This window comes from Mobula birostris, chromosome 17 (assembly GCF_030028105.1).
Source record: "Mobula birostris isolate sMobBir1 chromosome 17, sMobBir1.hap1, whole genome shotgun sequence".
Lineage (NCBI taxonomy): Eukaryota > Metazoa > Chordata > Chondrichthyes > Myliobatiformes > Myliobatidae > Mobula > Mobula birostris.
In genome coordinates, this window is record NC_092386.1 from 25,087,786 (window position 1) to 25,100,353 (window position 12,568).

A 12,568-nucleotide genomic window follows, 5' to 3' on the forward strand; every position below is an offset into this window, starting at 1 on the left:
GATCCATGAATACTGTCCAACAAGAAGCCTTTCAAATACAAAATGCTGGAGGAACTTGGCAAGCCTAAAGCATGAACATTTTATTCCCCTCAAAACAGATGTTGCTTGACTTGTTGAGTTCCTCCAGCATTTTGTGCATTGCTCAGTATTTCCAGCACCTGCAGAATCTCTGATGTTTAAATTATTTGGAGATTGGTTGCGCAGCAGAATAGAAATGCATTTCATTAGAGTTCAAGGTTGTGTGAAGGACACCTGGAGAGATTTCAGCTTTACAGCCTTGAATGTTGTTCATATGCTATCAGCTGGTCCTATGGGTGGTAAGAGTTCTCTTGCTTTTCCATCTAGAATGGTTAATGAAGAAAAATAATGCAGATTGCAGAGTCGAGGGATTGTTTTGTATTCTTAAGACCGTCACCCCTAATGGGGCATAGGCTGCCAAGGCAGCTTGCCAGAGTCCTCCTTTCGTTCCCTGGGATGAGGTCTTTGGAGCTTCTGTTGGTGTTTCTATAGCTATGGGTTTTTTCTGGATGGGGTTGCTAGCCCCACAGTCAATCCTCCTCCTTTCACAGCCAGTCTTGGGACCATCCATGGTGGAGTTCTTTTTAGTGCAGTTCACTAAGAAAACCAGCATGATTTGGAGGTGCAAAGCAAGCATTCTTTATTGACTACAGCAGTGGCTATCAAAGCAAAGTATCAAAAATTATATACTTTTAAAGTTACAACCTCAGTCACATATCTACTGTATATTATGATTAATGGTTCAATAACATGATACATTCATATTCATTGAATTGTGATCAAAATCCATATGTTGGTCCTGCTTCTTGTCACAATTGCAGCAGAAAACAATGGAGACTTGATTTTGCTGTATATTCCTGAAGCTACATGCAGGAATTGGAATTGCTTCAAGCACACTTTCAGAGTAAGTAATTTTAATGCTTGGGGTACCTAGTTCTGTAAGTGTATAAGAATTCATCTGTTTAAAAAAAAAAAAAGGATGTCTGAACCATATGAATTAACTGAAGGACTTTTCAAGAGTGAGAGATCATTGAAGTAATTTATCATTACTGCTTTCTTTTTTCAAAAAAATGTCAAACTTGAAGTTGGCCAAGAAAGCTCACCAATGCCTCTCATTTCTCAGGAGGCTAAAGAAGGGAAGGGAAGATGGCGGCGCGATGCAGCTCGCAGCGGCCGCTCCGGTGGTGATGTCTGTTATTTGTCAAGTTGGGTGCCGTGCACAAACCTGATTTGATGGAGACGGACGTGAGAGCACGGAGGAACATCTGGTGAAACTCCTGAAATGCCTGCTTCGCTGCTGCTGCTACTGAGTGGTCCAGAATCTCCGGAGGAGAAGGCCCCAAGTCCTCAGCTTTGCTTGTTGCTCGGCGGCCGGGCAGGGTCGAAGTGCTCGGCAGAGAATGGTGCTCAGAGGGGCTGGTTGGAGGCTTGAAGTTTTCGGATGGTCTCAGAGTCCGCTGCGGTCGGGTGCTTCCAATGGTGCTTCATTGGCGAGTTGGCGGTGCTTGGAGGTTCATGGCAGGGAAAGTTCCTCCCTTCTGCCGCCTGCGTGAGATGATGAGTCTATCGGGACTTTGAGACTTTTTTTCACTGTGCCTATGGTCTGCTCTTTATCAATTTATGGTAAGGCTTTGTACTGTTGTAACTCTATATTATAATTATGTGGTTTTATCAGTTTTAGTCTTGGTTTGTCCTGTGTTTTCTTGTGATATCATTCCGGAGGAACATTGTATCATTTTTTTTAATGCATGCATTTGTAAGTACAATAAACAAGGACTGAGTGTCCTCATAATCTAAAATTTGGCATGTTCCCATCAACTTTTCCCAATTTTTATCAATGCACTATTGAAAGCATTCTGTCTGGATGCATGTTGGCTTGGTGTGGTAACTACTCTGAATGTGACTACAAGATACTGCAGACAGAAGTGTACACTGTTTAGCACATCACAGGAAGCAGCCTCCCCTCCATCAACTCTGTCTATACTACTTGCAGCCTCGGTAAAGCAGCCAGAATAATCAAAGACTTTCTCACCCTGAACATTTTCTTTTCTCCTTGGGCAGGAGATACAAAAGCCTAAAAAGAAGTCCCAATAGGCTCAGGGACATCTTCTATCCCATTGTTATCAGATCCCTGAAAAGAGCTTTTGTGCAGTAAGAAGGCCTCATATTTTACCTCATTATGATATTGCATTTTCTCATTTACTTACACTGCATTTTTCAGTAGCTTTTACACTTAGTGTTATTTCTTTACCTTATTTTAGCTCAATGCACTGTATAATGGTTTGATCTGTATGAACAGCAGGCAAGACCAGCTTTTCACTGGTGCAATAATAATAAAAGAAGTACCAATGCCAATTCCTATTTCATTCATGCTTGTATATTACATTACAATTAAGAGTACCCCAGGGCAGTCGAGAACATGCACTTTATATTGAATTGCCATCTTTGTATTTTAGTCCAATCAATAAATTCTGATATCTCATGGTGAAGAAGAGATGCAGCCACCCATGGATTTTATATCAATTAATATCATAAGGATAGATTTAGTTTCAGTGTTGTAATGATGAAGCACAAACTTGGAAGCAACTGAAGCATACTGCTGTGTTCAAGAGAGGGTCACAGAATATAAAGACAAATCACTTGTTTACTGTGGACCTTGTCTCGCTCTCCCCTATCATGGAATAAGAATACTGAAGTTGGCCAATCAAACCTTTGTGCTTGTGCCAGCTCTTTCAACAGCACATTTATTTATTAATAAATATGAGTTAGTAATATATTGACTAGTATCTGTATACTCCCCGTGGTTTTCTATCTTTGCCATTAATATTATATATGCAGCAGCTATATAATCATTACCACCACACAGATATTATAATAAAACATAAAATAGAACTCGCATTTGCTTAGCACTCTTCATGATCTCCAAATGAGCAATAGAATGCTTTTTGAAGTGTACTTGCTTACTGCCCGTTATGCTGCTGGCTTTTGGGGTAGTAATGAAGGTCCATACTGTTCCACACAGCTAGAGAAGGGTTCTTCAATACTGTTTCCGTAACATTTGCTTAGAGCAGTCAGGGTTGTTAGCCCAGAACTCACCCCTGAACCTGGAGGACCAGTGGACCACTTAGCCTGGCCCCTAACCTTTGAACTGTTTGGCATAGGTGACCCTACCAAAACCCAAAGCAAAAGGCCCTATCTACAGCCAACACAGCTCTCTGGTCACTGAGGCACGTGAGCCACTGAAACCCATAAAAAGGTTGTGGTCCTCTTGGGGGGTTTGAAGTGCAGTCATTTGTAAAATGTAGGACAAGTGGCAACAATTTTGCATTCAGCAAGCATTTGCAAATACAAAGGTGTACTTTAGTAATCCTGAAGCTGAGGTGGAATAATGTATTCCAGGCAGTAGTATTTTCAAACATAGGGATAACCCTCTGTCCTTCATCAATAAAGTGACATACAATGTTCTATTTGACTTGAGAGAGCAAATGAGTCCTTGGTCTAACAGTGTAGATCTCCCTGGGCTGCTGCATTCAATACTTTGTTAGGTGTGGGTTTTGTCCATCCATAACCTGCTGACTCAGGAGAGAAGGAGGAGACACCAAATGAGCTATAGTTCACATGAAACAATAATGCTTGGTCCTCTCTGGCAGCTGTTCTAACAAAATATAAACTGTTTTTTAATTCTGACATTTGCAAGACAAAGATTGTAGAAGATATGAACTGAAGGTTCAGAATTGGTTCATTGGAAATGAGATCATGAATTACTATATTTGATTAATGAATGTAGCCCATTTATAATCAACTGAAGACTTCTGTATTATATAAAGTTTGTATTTGTTTGTTAAGCAGCACAAAATAACATGTCATTTTCAGAGCTAAGTAATCTGAAAGCCAACAGATTGGATTATTCCGACTCTGCTATACCAGCATATCTTATCATGAATGATGCTGAGCAGCTAACCATCCTCAAATGCTAAAGGCAAAGGCAAAGCCAAAAAGACTGAATACATACATGATCCATTTCGTCCTGCAATCTCCTCCATCACAAAAGCCAATCTCCAGCCAGTTTAATTCATGCAACTTGATACGAAGAAACTGCTTAGAGTACAGTATTCATGGAAGGGAATGGGGCCAGAAAATATCCCATCTACTGTACTGGAGATCTGTGCTTCAAAATATGGTTGGGGTACGGAAGGCTACAGTCCCAGTGCAGGTCAATGGGAGTAGGCGGTTCAGCACAGACTAGATGGGCTGAAGGGCCTGTTCCTGTGCTGTACTTTTCTATGTCTCTACCTAAATAACTAGCCAAGCTATTCCATGACTGTACTTAAGTAACTAGCCAAGCTATTCCAGTATAGTTATAATACTAGCATCTTTCTGACATCATGAAAAATGCCATGTTCATAAGAAGCAATCTAAATCCATTCTGGCTAATTAGTGCCCAATAAATCTGGTCTCAATCAGCAAAGTAACGGAAGCTGTCATTGACAGTGCCATCGTACGGCCTTCATTTATCAATAATCTATTCACCAGTGGCCAGTTTGAGTTTCAGCAGGACCACTTGGCTTTTGACCTCATCACAAGCTTTGTTCAAACATGGACCAAGAAGATGAATGATGGAGGTGAGGTGAATGGATATCCATGGCATCAGGGCATCCTAGTAGGACTGGTTAATGGTATTAATGAATAAATACTCTATTGCAACACACACAAAAAGCTGGAGGCCTGCTGAATTCCTCCAGCATTTTTGTGTGTGTTGCTCCGATTTCCAGCATCTGCAGATTTTCTCTTATCTGTGATTCGAAGGACTCTATTGGTTGGACTTAGACCACAGTTACCCTGTCTTCAGGATAGCACTGCAGGAATCGTCTTGGGCAGTGTTCTAGTTACAAAGATCTTCAGCTGTTTCATGAATGATATTCCTTCCAACATATGGTCAGAAGTAAGGTGCTCATACAATTTCAAAATCAGGTTTAGTATCACCAACAAAATGCATTGTTTTGTGGCAGCAGTACATTGCAGTACATAATAAAAGCCTATAAATTACAATAAGTATATATGAAAAATAAATTACTTAAGTAGTGTAAGAGGAGAGGTAAAAATACTGAAGAAGTGTTCATGAGTTAATTGTCCATTCAGAAATCTGATGGCAGAGAGGAAGAAGGTGATCCCGAAACATCAGGTGTGTGCCTTCAGGCTCCTGTACCTTCTGATGGTAGCAATGAGAAAAGGGCATGATCTGGGTGATCGGAGTGCTTAATGATGGATGCCATCTTTCTGAGGCATCACCTTTTGAAGGTATCCTGGATGCTGAGGAGGCTGGAGCCCAGGATGGAGCTGGCTGAGTTTACAACTTTCTGCAGCTTTTTCTGATCCTATGCAGTGGCCTCTTCCATACCAGATGGTGATGCAACCAGTTAGAATGCTCTCCACGGTACTTCTGTAGAAATTTGTGAGTGTCATTGGTGATATACCGATTCTCCTCAAACTCCGAATAAAAAAATATAGCTGATGTTGTGCCTTCTTTGTAACTGCATCAGCATGTTGGGTCCAGGTTAGATCCTCAGATGTTGACACCCAGGAACATGAAACTGCTCACCCTTTATACTTCTGATCCCTTGATGAGGACTTGTGTGTGAGTTCCCTCGACTTGTGCTTCATGAAGTCCACAATCGATTCCTTGGCTTTACCGATGTTGAATGGAAGGTTATTGCTAAGCCTCCTCTTCACCATCTGAAGTTCTACCAGCAGTAGTTGTGTTGTCAGCAAATTTATAGATGGTGTTTGAGCTGTGCCTAGCCACACAGTTGTGGATTTAGAGAGAGTAGAGCAGTGGGCCAAGCACGCAGCTTTGAGGTGTGCCAGTGTTTATCATCAGCGGGGAGGAGATGTTATTTCTGATCCACACAGACTGTGGTCTCCCGGTGAAGAAGTCAAGGATCTAATTGCAGTGGGAGGTACAGAGTCTCAGGATTTGGAGCTTGTATGTTAGAACTGAGGGTATGACTGTGTTGAATAATGAGCTGTAGTCAATAAGGAGCAGGCTGACATAGGTATTACTATTGTCCAGGAGATCCAAGGCTGTGTGGAGAGCCAGTGAGATTGCAACCGCTGCAAACCTATTGTGGCGATAGGCAAGTTGCAGTAGGCCTAGGTCCTTGCTTAGGCAAGACTTGATTCTGGCTATGACGAACCTCTCAAAGCACTTCATCACAGTAGATGTGAGTGCCACTGGGTGATATTCCTTGAGGTCACCCTGCTCTTCTTGGGCACTTGAGATTGTTGCTATTTTGGGTTTCGGGTTTTGCGTATTGGGTTTCGTTTTGTAGGAAGTTATGTCCTGCAAACTCTGTCAGAGTTGACGTGAATCTGATGTCGCCTCCAACCTCAATTGGAATTGTTTCTTCACTCTTGAAATAACCCTGGGCGTCATACTTGGTTTTCTTGTATGGGCCTGGGTCACCAGACTTAAGTGCCACAGATTGAAGATGAAGATATCCTTGAACACTCTCGCCAGTTGGTCGGCACAGGTTTTCAGAGCCCTAATAGGTACACAATCAGGTCCTTATGACTTGTGAGGGTTTACCCTCTTGAAAGATATTCTGCATTTGGCCTCTGAGACAGAGATCACAAGGTCAACTGATGCTGCAAAGATGTTATTTTTCTCCATTTCAAAGTGTGCATGGAAGTGTTGTACTCACCTGGGAGAGAAGCATCACAGCCATTCATGATGTTAGGCTTTGCTTTGTAGGAATTAATGGTCTGGAAACCCTGCCAGAACTGGTGTGCATCCAATTCTGTCTCTAACATCAATCAGAATTGTCTTTTCATCTTAAGGTTACCTTCTGAAGGTCATACCTGGACATATTGTATAGTTTTGGATCACTGGTCTTGAATGTCACAGATCTAGCCCTCAGCAGACTACAAATTTCCTAATTTATGCATGGTTTTTGATTTGGGTATGTCTGGTATGTTATTGAAGATGCACACTCATTCACATAGGTTTTGATGAAGTTGGTGACAACTGTGGTGTATTCATTCAGACTTGAAGATAAATCCCTGAATATTGTCCAATCTACCAACTTAAAGCTGCCCAGTAAATGCTCCTCCACCTCCCCTGACCATACTCTCTTGGTCCTCACCACTGGTTCTGCAGTCTTCAGTCTCTATCTATATGCTGGGAATAGAAGTACAGCCAGGTGATCTAACTTCTCAAAGTTTGGGTGTGGAATGCTATTGGCCAGCAGGATAGTTGGGAGTGGAAGCCTAGAGCCTCTGTGTTTCTGTTGAACTTGTAGACACGTGTGACATTTCTGCTTTCACTTTCTTAAAGGGAAATTTGCCTTCACAACCCAAGTCTGTGAGTCTTGTGTAGCGATAGATTTTTTTTCTGTTAAACCTTCCAAAACAGGGCTGCTCACTGAAGTATCCATGGCTGTGACTGTGGATTTCAGTTGTAGTAGCCTAAATGGGAATATTGGATGATTCCCATCGGAGCTGCATGCAAACAGTCGCCACTTAATAGCGCCATCTTTTGTGTCAACTCATTTTGTAACTCTTCTCCAAAAGATGACTCCATGCATGTGTGCAGCAAGGCCTGAGATGGGCTTGGGCTGATGAAAAGCAAGTAACAGTCACACCACCGATGTTCCAGGCAATGAGAGTCTCTAACAAGAGATAATCGAACCATTTATTCTTTCAATGTCATTAACATCACTGAATCTGCATCATTAATATCCTGGGGGTTCAACATTGATGCAAAACTCATCTGGACAGTGGCTGCTAAAGCAGATCAGACGCTGGGCATCCTGAACTGGATACTGGGCTCCTGGTATCCCAGAGGCTTGCCACTGTCTACAAGGCATAAATCAGGAGAGCAGCTTCAACTCCTGAGGAGCTTGATATTGTCTAAGATATAGAGCAACCTGAATGGCAGCCATCCAGCAACCCTGTATTGATTTCTGTCACTGGTACACACTTCCAGTACAAGATCAAGAAAATGCACTTCCAGTACAAGATCAAGCTATTCTGACATCACCCCCTGAACCGAGAACACCAAGAAAGGCCAAAGCAACCGCTAGATGGCAAATTCACCAGCCGTAGTTCCCCTCCGAATTGCATCCCTGACTTGGAATCATCACCTAGTCCTTTATCATCGCTGGCCAAATTCCATAAAGCTCTTTGCCCTCATTGTGAACAGCTTTGGGCCCCTTATCTAAGAAGAATGTGCTGGCATTGGAGAGGATCCAAAGGAAGCTTACAAGAATGATCCCAGGACTGAAAGGTTTAACATATGTGGGGCATTTAATGGCTCTGGGCCTGTACTCACCGGAGTTCAGAAGAATGGGGGCGGGGGGGGGTTGTGGGTCGGATTGCAATGAAACCCACTGAATATTGAAAGGCCTCGATAGAGTGGACGTGGAGAGGATGTTTCCAATCACGAGAAAATCTGCAGAAGCTGGAAATCCAAGCAACACACACAAAATGCTGGAGGAAATCAGCAGGTCAGGCAGCACCTATGGAAAAGAGTAAACAGTTGATGCTTTGGGCTAAGAACCTTTGTCAGGACTGGAAAAAATGCTGAGAAGTCAGAATAAGAAGGGAGGAAAAGAAGTACAAGGTGGTAGGTGATAGGTGAAACCAGGAGCGGGTGAGAGGTGAAGTAAGAAGCTGGGAAGTTGATTGGTGAAAGAGATAAAGGGCTGGAGAAGAGGGAACATGATGGGAGGGGACAGAAGACCATGGAAGAAATGGAAGGGGGAGGAGCACCAGAGGGAGTTGATGGGCAGGTGAGAGAGGGAAATGGGAATGGAGAATGGTGAAGGGAGTGGGGAATGTTTCCAATAGTTGAAGAGTCTTGGACCAGAGAGCACAGCTCCACAATAGAGGGACGTCCATTAAGAACAGAGATGAGGAGGAATTTCTTTAGCCAGAGGGTGGTGAATCTGTGGAAATCATTGCAATGGATGGCTGTGAGGGCCAAATCATTGAATATATTTAAGGCAGAGGTTGATAGGTTCCTAATTAGTAAGGGCATCAAATGTTACGGGGAGAAGGCAAGAGAATGGGATTGAGAGGGAAAATAAATTAGCCTTGATTGAATGCCAGAGCAGACTCAAAAGGCCACATGGCCCAAATCTGCTCCTATGTATTAGTATCCTGTGGTCACCAAACAGCAGGGCAGGAGTACATACACCAGAAAGTCTGCAATGATTCATGAATGTGATTCACTATCCTTGGTTCCTCAAGGATAGTTTGGGATAAGCAATAAACACTGGCCTTGATCTGGAAAGTGAATGAAAAAAAGATTAATGGCCCTTAAATACAAAGTATATACAATATTAGTGTTCTCAAGAAACATTTTTGTCTTGTTATACTACTTTTTGTAAGTTTATTTTCATACTTAATATACATATTTGGCAGCTGTATTTTGTATTTGTAGGGAAAGTAGAAAAGACTAGAACTGCTAGAAGTTCAGGAGAAGGGAGACCACTATCTATTATAACAGGCCAGATGACATTTCAATCAATAATGCTTTGTTTTATAAGATCTTTTGAGGAACAAAAGGCACCATGTAACATTGAGATGTCTTGAAGCAGTCGGAGATTATTGATGATCCATAGACATATTAACTTCAGAGATTTTCAATTTGTTATAAATGTCTAGTTTACAACACAGCTGACGTTAATATCCGGGTACTAATTTAATCTCACATTGTAATAAGTATACCTGCAGCTTGCTGATTTGGTAAAACCATTTTATTCCATGGCTGAATATTTCATTCTTCATCAGGTGCAGTTGTTGGAATAACTGTTAATCTGTTATGTAGGGGTCCCTACCACCTTGATAGGAAGGAGTTGCTAACTATGAAAATCAGGGTAATTTTACAGCGTTAGGATTCCAAGCTGGCTTTTCCTGTGCATGTACACTCAATTAGTGCAAATCATGAGCTGCCTAAATATCAGCAGGGATGATCTGTAGACATTATTAAATAAAATTGAAAACAGTGACTTTTCAGGTAGCCCCTAAAAATCTGTCCTACTTGTGGCCCACTTGAAGGATTCTACTGGAAAACCTTGCATTACCCTGTGATTCGTGATTCCTCGTGTTTGTGATTACCCTGTTCTTCCCAGCTTGACCTGTCACTGGCTCACCATGAGAGCCACTCATGGTCATAACCTTCTAGTAATAGCTAGCAAGTACCTGCAGTACTTAGTGATGTGTTAATAAGATTTGAAGCAAGAGCACCACAAGCTCTTGTGAGCAAAACCCAGTTTGGATGCTCCTTGAAAATTCCCCTCAGTATTTTACTGACACAGTGAAGCACTTCTTTTATTGGTTGGATATGAGGTCTGTGTGGGTCTACCTGAGGAAGGGAAATTCAGAGGTGAATCACCAGGCTCAAGGACAGCTTCTATCCTCCTATTGAATGGATTTCTTGTATGATAAGATGGACGCTTGGCCTCACATTCCACCTTGTTATGATCTTACACTTCATCATTTTCCTGTACTGCTTTTTTTCTGGTAGCTTTTACACTTTATTCTGCATTGTTATTGTTTTATCTTATTCTAACTCAATGCACTGTGTAATAAATTGATCTGTATAAACAGTATGCAAGACAAGATTTTCACTGTACGTGACAATAGTAAACCAATAAATCAATCCGCTATTAATTCCTTTGAACCGCCCATACATTTGCATATTACCTCATTTATTTTCCTAGATCAAGATCTCGTATGAATCATGGAGTTGTGAAAAGCATGGAAAATAATCTTAAATATGTATGTAGTCAACATAGGTGTTGAAACTTGTCATTTCCTGATTGATTTTGGTTTGTGCATTTCATGTTTATTTCAAATCACAGAATATGGTCTTCTATCACTTTGTTCATTTTACACTCTCTGCACCCACATAGTTTCTGCTATCACTTCAATCTTTTTTCAGATTTATCATCAATCTCACTTTGCTGTAGCCTTACACGAAATCTGTATTCACGTCTGGCTCCTCCAGCTCATAAATGATTTATCCCTCTTTTGTTTTATCTTTTTCAATGGTGTTTTTTGATATTTTGCTTCCTCACCTTATTAAAATTTCTGCTTTTCCCGTGCATGCCAATTGTCCCCCGCCTTCTTAGTTTGAGATTTCAATGTTTCTCTCAGTAAGTATTGCAACATTTCTTTCCTGCTTAATTTGCACTTCTTCAAAAACCTTTCTTTCTTTCCCTCTTTCTTTTTCTCTCACATTCTCTTTTTTCTCTGTCTACAGTATCTACCTATCCATCTATCCATTCACTCACCATTCACTCATCCACCCATCTGGAGATACAGCCCTGTAACAGGCTCTTCCAGCCCAATAAGCCTGCACTTGTGACCAATTAACCTACTAACCGATAAGTCTTTCGAATGTGGGAAGAAACAAGAACCAGAGGAAATGACTTTCTTTCTTGTTCCCAAGTTCTCAACCTGAATCAAGAGATAAGTAAAGAAATAATTGTCTATTACATCTCTACAGTTTCTAAATCAACACTGGATTGGGGATCTGATTCTCCCTACATTTTATCACACTAACTCTGGGCAACATGGCTGACTCAATCTCATTTCCCAGCATGGTGTAACCAGCTATGACTAAAGGTTAGAGGCTAGCCCAGGATTTCTCAGATCTCTGATCTACTCTAGGAATTTAGGATGGAAGTTGTGTCTAAGCAATGAACTTGGCTGGGATGGGGGGAGTGATGGGAAGGAGGAACCATATTGAGTCTACAAGTGACCTCGCCTAAGCATTCCGAGGTCTTGTAGAGGCATCAGCTGTGAGATCCTTAAGTTCAAGTTTATTATCATTCAACTGTACACATGTATAATGCCAAACAAAACAGCATTCCTCCGGATCAAGGTGCAGAACACAGAACTGTGTAACTCACACACAATACACAAATAAATTAGCAAATAATAAGGTTCATTTATGATTCAATTAGTGCTTTGAAACTACACAGGATGCTGATTAACTTAGGATCAGCATTCACTTGGATATGATTACTCAAACTACTGATGTTCAACTGCTAAAATATAAATGCATGCAATACTACGCCAAACTTGTAACTATTTTCCTGTAAAATTATGTAACCATAGTCAGCTCTTTGAGCCATTCGTAGATTTCTGGCACCCCTGCTCCTAACCCCATTGTAAAGGTGGTCTACAGTTTGATTGCAGCCATATTCGCATGAAGATTGTTTGATGGCTCTGGGCCTGTATTCACTGGAATTCAGAAGAATGAGGGGTGACCCGAGTGAAAACTATTGAACGGTGAAAGGCCTTGATAGAGTGGATGTAGAGAGGATGTCTCCTGTGGTGGGAATGTCTAAGACCAGAGGACACAGCCTCAGAATAGAGGGGCGTTCTTTTAGAATGGAGATGAGGAAATCACTTATCACCTTGTGTTTCTCCCCCCACCCCCACCTTTATTCATCTTTTTTTCTCTAGTCCTGGCTGAAACATTGACTGTACTCTTTTCCGTAGCTGCTGTCCAGCTTACTGAGTTCCTCCAGTATTTTGT